This window comes from Zingiber officinale, chromosome 2A (genome assembly GCF_018446385.1).
Source record: "Zingiber officinale cultivar Zhangliang chromosome 2A, Zo_v1.1, whole genome shotgun sequence".
NCBI lineage: Eukaryota > Viridiplantae > Streptophyta > Magnoliopsida > Zingiberales > Zingiberaceae > Zingiber > Zingiber officinale.
The window spans coordinates 68,656,087-68,666,033 of record NC_055988.1 but is presented as its reverse complement, the minus strand read 5'-3'; the positions used below and the strand labels follow the sequence as shown (position 1 = coordinate 68,666,033).

Sequence of the window (9,947 nt, the reverse complement as noted above, 5' to 3'; positions counted from 1 at the left end):
ATGGCTCCAAATAAAAATTGGATGATTGTATTTACTGATAATGAGGATGATATGATGCTTGTTGGAGATGACCCTTGGCAGTAAGCATGCTTCTACATTCCTAATGTTCTTCTTTTATGTATATATATCTTCCATTTTCTATGTATAAAGTGGATATGTTGACAACTGGTGGTGTATAATTTTCTGCAGGGTAGGTTTCCGTAAGAATTCAACTTTTTCTTGATCTATTCTTACGTAGTCCATGGTACACATTAAAGATTTCACTGTAGCTTATTTTCAGTATTCTAACATGTAAATTAATACATTTCTGTGGATCCCCCAAACAATCTAAGTTGTGATGGATTGATATCCCTTTATGTTCCAAACCTTTGTTTTTTTTTTGGAGCTTGTAATTTTCATTGCAAACAATCCATATGGTGTATGAATTACATTCAGTCCAGTATAAACTTAGCACTTTCACTTCAGAGGCAATTTATGGGTTTTATTCTACAATCATGTTTACTAATTGATCAGATTGATTAAGAAGGGTGTTGGAGTAGCTTGGTAAATTTGTTTTGCTAGGTTATGATAAATTAGCATTCAGCAGAATAGATGTTTGGATTTCTTCTTCAAATCACACAGTAATATTTCTCTTGTCATTGGTGAAACAATCAATCCACTCTCATTATAACTTCCACAACAGAAAATTTTATGTTATTTGCCTACTACCAATGCAGTTTAACTGATTTTACATTGACTGAACAAGGTTGATTTTATTTAGGTATCAAACTCTCCCATTTGTTTTAGATATTACATGTCTTGTTTGTTAATTTCTCCAAACCATTATTTCTCAATTTGTTAACAAGGAAACTTATGTTAGCATAGTCATGATCAGAGCCTAATTATAGTTTACAATTATCTAAGTGTTATTGATTAACTGTTCTGTCCTTTCTTCTGGTTCTTTTTTTTTTTAAATTTGTGCACTCATTTAGATGGTTTATTATTCTTGTTGTGATGAATTCAGGTCTAGTGAAAATACTGAAGAAGTATGACAAGAGAACAGGAGCACTTATCAGGCAGCCCTTCATCGAAAAGGTGCTGCAGCAGCCATTCTTTACAACTGATCTCCTATACAAACTCGTGAAGGAGTGTGTGGCTATGCTCGACCACTTCTTCCCCAGCAACAACCTGTCAATTTCAGCAGTATGAGACGGACAAAATGGAGTGCCAAAGCCGGCACAATCAGGTGGGAGGGTTTCGGAGTTGGAGGAGATTAAATATATGCAGAGCTTATACATGAAGAGCACCGTAGCAGCGCTGCGGTCCTTGAAACAGATTAGGAGCAAAAGTTCAACAGTCAAAACAGATTAGAAAATCTCGTGTTATATTGTTCTACCTTTGTTTTAATAGTGTTATCATTTTGTTGGTTGCTTATGAAATTTTGTTGGTTGCTTATGAAATTTCTTCAGAATGTTATAGATATTATTTTTGAATGTTAGAAAATTGTATATTAAATTTTATTTTGAAATTTAGTATTTTTAATGATTTATAATATTGGAAAATTGTGTATTAATTTTTTTTATTTTTTATCTAAAAAAGACAACGGTTTTTCACCGTTGTCGTAGATAGTTTAAAACTATTGTTGAAGACCCTGTTATTAAAGGTAGACACTCAAAGACAACGGTGAAAAACTGTTTTCTTTGAAGGAAGAGACAATGGTTTTTCACCGTTGTAAAACTATTGTCTTTGCCTTCAAAGACAACGGTTAAAAACTGTTGTCTTTGGGCACCCCTTTTAACAACACGGCCTTTAACAACAGTCCGAAAGGGGCTACGACAACGGTGAAAACCCGTTGTTGTTAGGCTTTTTTCTTGTAGTGAAAAATAGAACTAGCAAAATCGGTCAAAGTTAACCACTGCAATTGGTCTTTTTTTAAGAGGTTGTGAAACTGTTGTTGTTGGATACATTATATAAGTTGCTTTTAGGAGCAGTTTAAGACCGCTCGTAAATGTCGTATATGAGATTAAAAAAAGGGGTGCACGTATTTCATATTATTTTCACAATTCTAACGACCCTCTCTCTGTTCAAGTGACACATCAAATTAATTGCATCTTAGCATCATCCTTCCACATGTACATCATAAATTGTCCTTGTTTTTGTTTGTTGAAGTAATTTCTTGGTTTAGTTTTCATAGGATGACAATTTTTTTAAGTGGTAATGATGATAAAATTGTAATCAATTAGCGTTTGTGTTGGGGTGATAGATTTGTAAAATTTTCTAATGAATCCCTTAATTTATCTTTTTTCCAAGTTATTTGTATTTTTTTCAAATTTATTGTTGTATTTTGTTTATTACAGCTTGTTTATTATGCTAAACTTTATTTTCACTTTTTCCCCCTCTAAGTTGAATAATATCAAGGATTTCTCATAAGGTCATTCACATATATATGATTTTTTTTTTTGAAATCCTCTTTTTATATATTTGAAATTTTATATTTAGGAATTGTATTTTATGTTTCTTAAATTCTTTGAAATTTGTATGCGTTTATTTATGAAGTTTATTTAATTTTTGATAAATCTTATTTCAATGTGTAAACTTTTAGAAATTATTAAACAAGGTCAAATTATGCACAATGAATGGATGACTATCCCACATGGTAGTCATGAATATCGGGTGAGAATCTTATATTTTTTATGTTATACATTTGGTGATATGGCTTAAGAAGTCACGAAATAATGTCCTTGTTGCAAATGCATAAACTCATTGAGTCATGATCGAGAGACAATACATAAACATCTGATGATAAATGGTATCTTACAAGATTATCACATTTGGAATTTCATGGGAAAAAACTAATTGTACAAGATCATGATAACAATAAACTTCAGGATTCAGTGCAACTACTTTCTAAATTAACTAGCCATGAAACCATGGTACAAGAAATATTGCATAACACATCTGGAACATGAAGAATCTATAAGTAATGAAAACTACATTGGTGCATCAATGAGGTATACATCGATGGAGTCTAATATGAAAGATTTTTATCACCTAATAGAGCAAGGGAATCAACAGCTATATACTGGATGAGTGAGTGGAAAATGGAGTGATATGTCATTTATGACATTGTTGGACTTCCTTCGTTGAGTACTTCCATCTAAAATTCAAGTGTCTAAGTCTTTTTATGAAACAAAGAAATTAATTTCTAGTTTAGGACTTCCTTATGAAAAAAATACATGCTTGTCCAAATTAATGATTGCATGATTTATTGGGGGAAAGTAAGAATGAATAGACTTGCAAAGTGTGTAACCTTTCAAAATGAAAAAAATTTGCAGAAATTATCTAGGAGATTATATAAAGGTGGGTAAAAAATTGTCTTGTAGTTAAAATTCCAACCAAAGTCTTTTGGTATTTTCCTTTGAAACCAATATTGCAATGATTATTCATGTCATCCAAGACGTCGGAAAGTATGCAATGGGATTTCAAAAAACACATTTCGGATGGAAATCTAAGGCATCCAACCGATTCTTGATTATGGAAGGAATTTGATGAATGACATTGTGAATTTGCATTTGATCCTAGAAATGTACACTTGGGACTCGTCGTTGATGGGTTGAATCTATTTAAAAATCAAAGCACTACACATAATACTTGGCTTATTATCATGATGCCTTACAATTTGCCACCTTAGGAATGCATGAAGCCTCATTCTATATTATTTTATCCACCCATTTTCCAAGTCCAAAAGCAGCTGCAAATAATATCAATTTGTATTTATGTCTCCTATTGACTGAATTGAAAGATTTGTAGGAAAATGAGAGTGCCACATTTGATGCTTGTGACAAAGAAATGTCTCAAATGCAGGCTACATTACTTTGGATAGTTAGCGACTTTCTTAGTTTGGAATGTTTGTCTGGATGGAATAAATATGCCAAGAATGCATGTCCAACTTATGCTGATAAGATAGATACATGAAGTGTACCCAAAATAGGGTAAAAAGTGGTCATTTAGAGGGCATCATCATTTTCTACAACCAGATTTAGAAATTCAAATAATGTCAAGTTACGACAAACTAGAGCAATGTGAGTTAGATTTGGTGTCATTGTCTGGATCTGACATTCTACAATTGACCTTAAACAAGAATGTGATTTTTGGTAAGAGTAATGCTTCAAAACCAAATTTGAGAATAAAAATAGAGTCAATTAAACAAATGTGGAGAAGATAAAGTATATTTTTAGCCTACCATACTGAGAATTTAATTTAATCTAACATAATTTGGACCCTATGCATATTGAAAAAAAAAATTGTGACAACATTATTTGAACACTTTTAGATGATTCCAATAAGAGCAAAGATAATTATACCGTATGTAGAGATTTAAAGATTTTAGGTATTAAGAAATAATTATGGCTCCAGGCATAATCAGATGGTAGAGAGTATTTACCACCTACATGTTACTCTATGTGTAAAGCTAAAAAAAAAAAGATATTTTGTTCAGTATTGAAAGATATTTGTGTCCCTTATGGTATGCCATCTAATATTTCAATGTGTGTGGATGTTGAATGTTGTAGGACTATGGACTTGAAATGCCATGATTATCATATCATGATGGAACAATTCTTTCCAATTACTCTTTGTCATGTGTTGTTACCTTAGATGACAAAACTCTAACTCAAGCTCATGGATATATTCTCTCTAATTGTATAATAGTATTGCAACCATATTGTTTGTAAGTATTACCTATTGGATACAAATTCTCTTTTACTATTTTTTTTTAAAAAATTTCATAATGTTTTACTTTTTTTGAACAATAAATTTTTCTAATTATATATTTGGGTTGACGTTGAATAATGAATTTAAAAAAATGAAGTGAAGAGAAGACATAGATATGACCATCACCCAAGTAATTCTTAGTTGAATGACATGATTAGGATGCAATTTCTGGAATATCTTGCAAGATAAGAATGTAATATATGTGATTTATTTTATATAGAAAATTTATAATAAATATAATTATTACATTTTTACTTTAAAAGGTATATGTGTAGTGGTAGTGTCTGTATTCATACTTGATTGATCATAAGGTAAATAAAAAATGACAACATAATGCCAATATGATAACATAATAGGATTTGCATACCTCACTTTTATTTTATAATCTAAGACACATTTGATGGTCACTATGGCATATCCATTATAACCATCTTTAAAAATACTTAATGGGGCAAACCTCTACACACCCAACCAAGAGTCATTTACAATAAGTTTTTGATGTAGCGGAAGCTATCGATTCTGTTGATTCACGTATGAATACTGGATGTAATATTCTAAAACTTGTTGATTCAATTAAAGACTACTAGAAAATAGGCACCTAAAACTTGAAGCATTGCACTACAAAAAATGCAATGTTTTGGGATGAATTCTGGGATGAATTTATAAAAAAATTTCGTCGTAAAAAATTTCGGAACAAATTCTATGACGAAAAAATTTTTGTCCCAAAATTCTCATTGCCAACTTGACGATGAATTTGGGGATGAAATTGGTAACGAATAATATTTTTATCGCCAAATTCCTCGTCAATTTTGCAACAAAAATAATATTTGTCACAAAATTGCCGCAAAATTGGGGGCTAAATCGGTGATGAAATTGACAATGAATTAGAAATTTGTCAAATTTGTCACCAATTCTGCAACAAACATACTATTCATCATAAAATTGTCATAGCTAACTCTGCGACAAAAATGACTTTTGCGACAATATTATTTTTGTTATAGAATTAGAGACGAATTTGGTGACGAAAATAATAATTTAAAAAAATTTATAATTTGCAACAAATTAATTTTCATCTCAAATTTCGTCCTAAATTTTCTAATGAATCCATAGATTTGTCCTACATTCGTCCAAGATTCAAGGATAAATCCACAGATTCGTCTCAGAATTGGGACGAATTTTGGGATGAAAATTAATTTGCTGCAAAATTATCGACACATAGTAATTTATGATAATTTAGTGATAAATTGTTTTCATCACAAAATTCATCCCTAAATCCTAAAAAATTGGCCATAACTAATTTGTTTATGCAATTTAATCCAATCCAATACATATATAAACCTTTGGTGTACAACAAAATTAAATAACACATCGTTAACATTCAACAATCCTAATTAACATTATTACATCCTATTTAACATATATAAACATCTATTAATATTTGAAATCAATTTTACAATAATACAAATCCAAAGTTCTCAAAAAGTTAAATAAGAAGTTTCTTCAAGACTCCAAGAAGATACAAGTCCAACACTCCAAGAAGTTATACAAGTCCAACACTCCTAGAATTTAAACAAGTTTTTTTTTTCAAAATAAACTATACATACATCAAACCATCTTCTTTTTCAACAAAACTTTCTTCCCCATCAAATCTTTTTTTCCTGCATAAAAACAAACAAACAAATCAAATCATTTTTAACAGGAAAGATAATTACTTAAATTATTTAGTTAGAGTGATATTAGAGGTTGGCAATTTGCTTGAATGTCAATATGTATGTCTTGCTACTTACAAATAATGTAGCACAATGAATTTGAATGCATTTATCACCAATCTATTATTTCTTCTTCCATTATGGTTTATATACAAACATGAAACTCATATTGTTTTAATTGATAACTACTGCATTAAGAATTGAAGGAATCATTTTTTTGTTCTCAAGTAAGTAATACCTTTAGCAGGCTTTGAACCTAGAGTGTTTTCAAACCATCATTCTACTCTGCAATCCTTGCCAAGCACCACTATACTTGCATGTCCTGCATTTCAACACCTTCCTCTCCACTTTCCTCTCTACTAGCTACAAGTATCCTAAATATGATACAACCTATTTCACCACATCAAATTGTAACTACAAGTACACTAAATATGATACAACATATTTCACCACATCAAATTATAACTACAAGTATCCTAAATATGATACAACATATTTTACCACATCAGACTGTAGCTACAAATATCCTGTTAGGTTTTAATCTGACATGGAGAGCCTAGGGTTTCTTCTTAAAATTCTTATCATATGAAAATGTCTCAAATGATGAAAACACAAAATAATCAAGATCAATTAGTTGATGCTAGTCTTTTAGTGCTTATGGTTATTTTGCTCCTAGTCAAACTCTAATCATAATTCAGAATTCTAGCTAATAATGCAGTAGTTGCAAATTTCAATAAGTTTGTAAAAAGAATAATGCCCTTATTTAACTCTCCCATTAACTCTTCAAATGCAATTGATAAAAAAATAAATAAATAAAATTATAAGTACAACATCTTTAACTAAGGGTGTGTTACTTAATACTTAGTTTTTCTCTCACCCCTATTAAAAACAAATTAAGAATATTATTTAAAATAAAAAATTGAAAGTTTCACAATCCATGAATTAATGTTTTAAAAAACTAGTTATAAGACAAATAATATTTATACATAATTAAAATCATGAAGAACTATCACCACCATCGTCGTTGTCGTCATCCCCATCATGACCGTCATGGGGAGAAATTTGACTTGGAGCAAAGCTCAACTGAAGATGTCGCATGATCAAGTTTTGTTGTCAGCCAAACTCTCTCATTTCTTGATCCCTTTGTGCCCTTTCTTCATCTCTTTGCAATAATATTCCCTTCAAATTGCTAACCTCTTCTGTCAAGGTATTTATTTGGGTCCTTATTGTTGGTGAGGTGGAAGAAGATGTACCAACTATTCTTTGGGTTATGCATAAGGAACTCATCTCCAATATCCTTACCCCTTTTGGTCCTCCACTAGCCTCCAGCCATAAATTAAAATTATTTCCAATAGAGAACTCAGACCCCTCAATATCGGCATTAGCTTATGAGCATGTCTGGGCTAGCTCGAGCTCATCATATTTTTTCCTTTTTTAAAACACATATGATATTGATTAGATATAATAGCAACACATATTATATTAAGAGAAAGAAGATACTTAATGTAAAATACCGAAAATAAACAAATATTGATAAGGGAATTTTTTGAAATTTTTGGAAATTTTTCGGGAATTTTTCAGAGCTCGTACGGACGAGTTAACGGGGACAAAAACGGGGCCCGGAAAAGCCTGTTTAGGTTACCCCATTTAAATGAGGAAAAGTTGAATTTCTTAATTCCTTTTCTTTATATATTTTCCCTTTTCTTCATTTTCTTTCCGCCGTTCTCTCTTCCTCGCCGAAACCACGCGCGCCCGAGCCTTCTTCCTTGCGCGAACCCGAGCCCTAACCGCACGGCGGTTTCCTCCACCTTCTCCTTCATTTTCTTCCTCCCAGGCCGCACACCCGAAGCCTTCTCCTCTTCTCCTCTCCTCTGCCACCACCACAGCGACGCCGTGCACTAATTGGGTTGTGCCGTCGCCGAGATTGCTTCGCCGTCACCGACCTAGTGCTGCCGCCGGCCTTCCTCCGCCCTACAGCCGACTTCCACCGGTGTCCTAGCCTCCAGCCGCGTGCCCTAGGCGACGCCTTCTCCCCTTCACCGACGCCGCTCCAGCCGAGCCCTAGGGCCGGTTGCCACCACTATGCCGTGCCTTAGATCGCTGGGAGCTGAGAGCCGCCGTCGTATAGAGCAGTGCCGGCCACCAGATCTGTTCCGAGACCCCCCTCACTCTCGACCACCCCTGCGCCAATACTGTGCCCTATCACTGCTTTGCGGCCTCTTCCGTGCCCTAGTTCCTTACTGCCGAGCCAACAAGGTAAGTTGGTTGTACATGGAACGATTGGTTGAATTAGGGATCTGGTTCTATATCTAGTTGGATTCTTGAACTCTTCCTGTTCTATTCAGAGAAGGAGTTCAGCCGGAAGGGGTGTTTGGTGGGTTCCTAGGTTTCCAGCAGCAATCAACCCTTGCTGGAAGCAACAAACCTTCAGTGGATCAGTGATCCCTGCTGTGAATTTAGGTAAGGTGTAGATGGTATAATCTTTACTGAGTTTGGGTTTCATTTGATTAATGAAGGTATTGGAATTAGTATTAGAACGTGTTTAAATGTGATAGTTTGGTTATTTTGAGAGGTGATTGATGTTAATAAGAAGAAAGGATAAGATTATTAAATAGGTTTGGAGATTTTTATTTAGCTATATAGCTAAATACAATATCTGTTTGATATCACAGGACTTTGACTCAAGACGGTGTCTCGACGAGGGATCTATTTTGGATACGACCTTTCCTATTGGAGGCGGGTACTTTTGACTTATATCATTTGATATACATAGTAGTGAATTTAACAAGTTGCATTAATTATGTTCTTATTTGTTCGGGTTAATCACTACCTGAAATTTGTTATATGATTGATTGATTGCTTGATTTGCATCTCATGTATTCCTTACCTGTTGATACATGCTTATAGGGGTAGTGATATACCATGCTTCACCATGTTCAGGACCTAGGTTTTATACCTTCTGTGTACCTTTGATTTGATTTGATTCATTGACCTATGATGCACTTTTATATATATATATGGATTAGGTCAGGATATTTTGTGGTTAGTGTCATGCACCATTTGCATGATTGCATGCTGTGTGATAGTCCGCTCCATTATTGTTGAGCACATCGCCAGTTACATGGATCTGCACACATCACCACTCATGGGTTAGCGGTCGATTCAGGCAGAGTGTGTTGCAGCAGGGACTCTGTTAGGCACCGTTGGTCCGCTCATGGGTAGTGTGACACAACGTGTTATCCGGCGGGGATTCCTCCCCGTCATTGTGTACCTGGAGATGAGAGCATTGCGCTCCCCCATTTATGATTTGGGGTAGGAGGATAGGTGTACTCCGACAGCATCCCGTCCACTCTACGATTGTACCATTAGCTACCACCCGGGTAAAGCTAATGTGGTTGCAGATGCGCTCAGCAGGAAGTCCAGAGGGACCTTGGCTTGCCACCGAGTTTCAGTTACAGACTTGGTTCAAGGTTTCTCTAAGTTAGA

General features: G+C 33.9%; 1 long non-coding RNA gene across 1 annotated transcript; it reads left to right on the top strand.

Annotated features, from left to right (window-relative positions):
* Positions 1–459: 459 nt before the first annotated feature.
* LOC122039690 lies at positions 460–1,183 on the top strand. The gene is made up of 2 exons (XR_006128335.1): positions 460–760; positions 1,004–1,183. It is a non-coding gene; the product is annotated as an uncharacterized LOC122039690 (long non-coding RNA).
* The last annotated feature ends 8,764 nt before the right edge of the window (positions 1,184–9,947 follow it).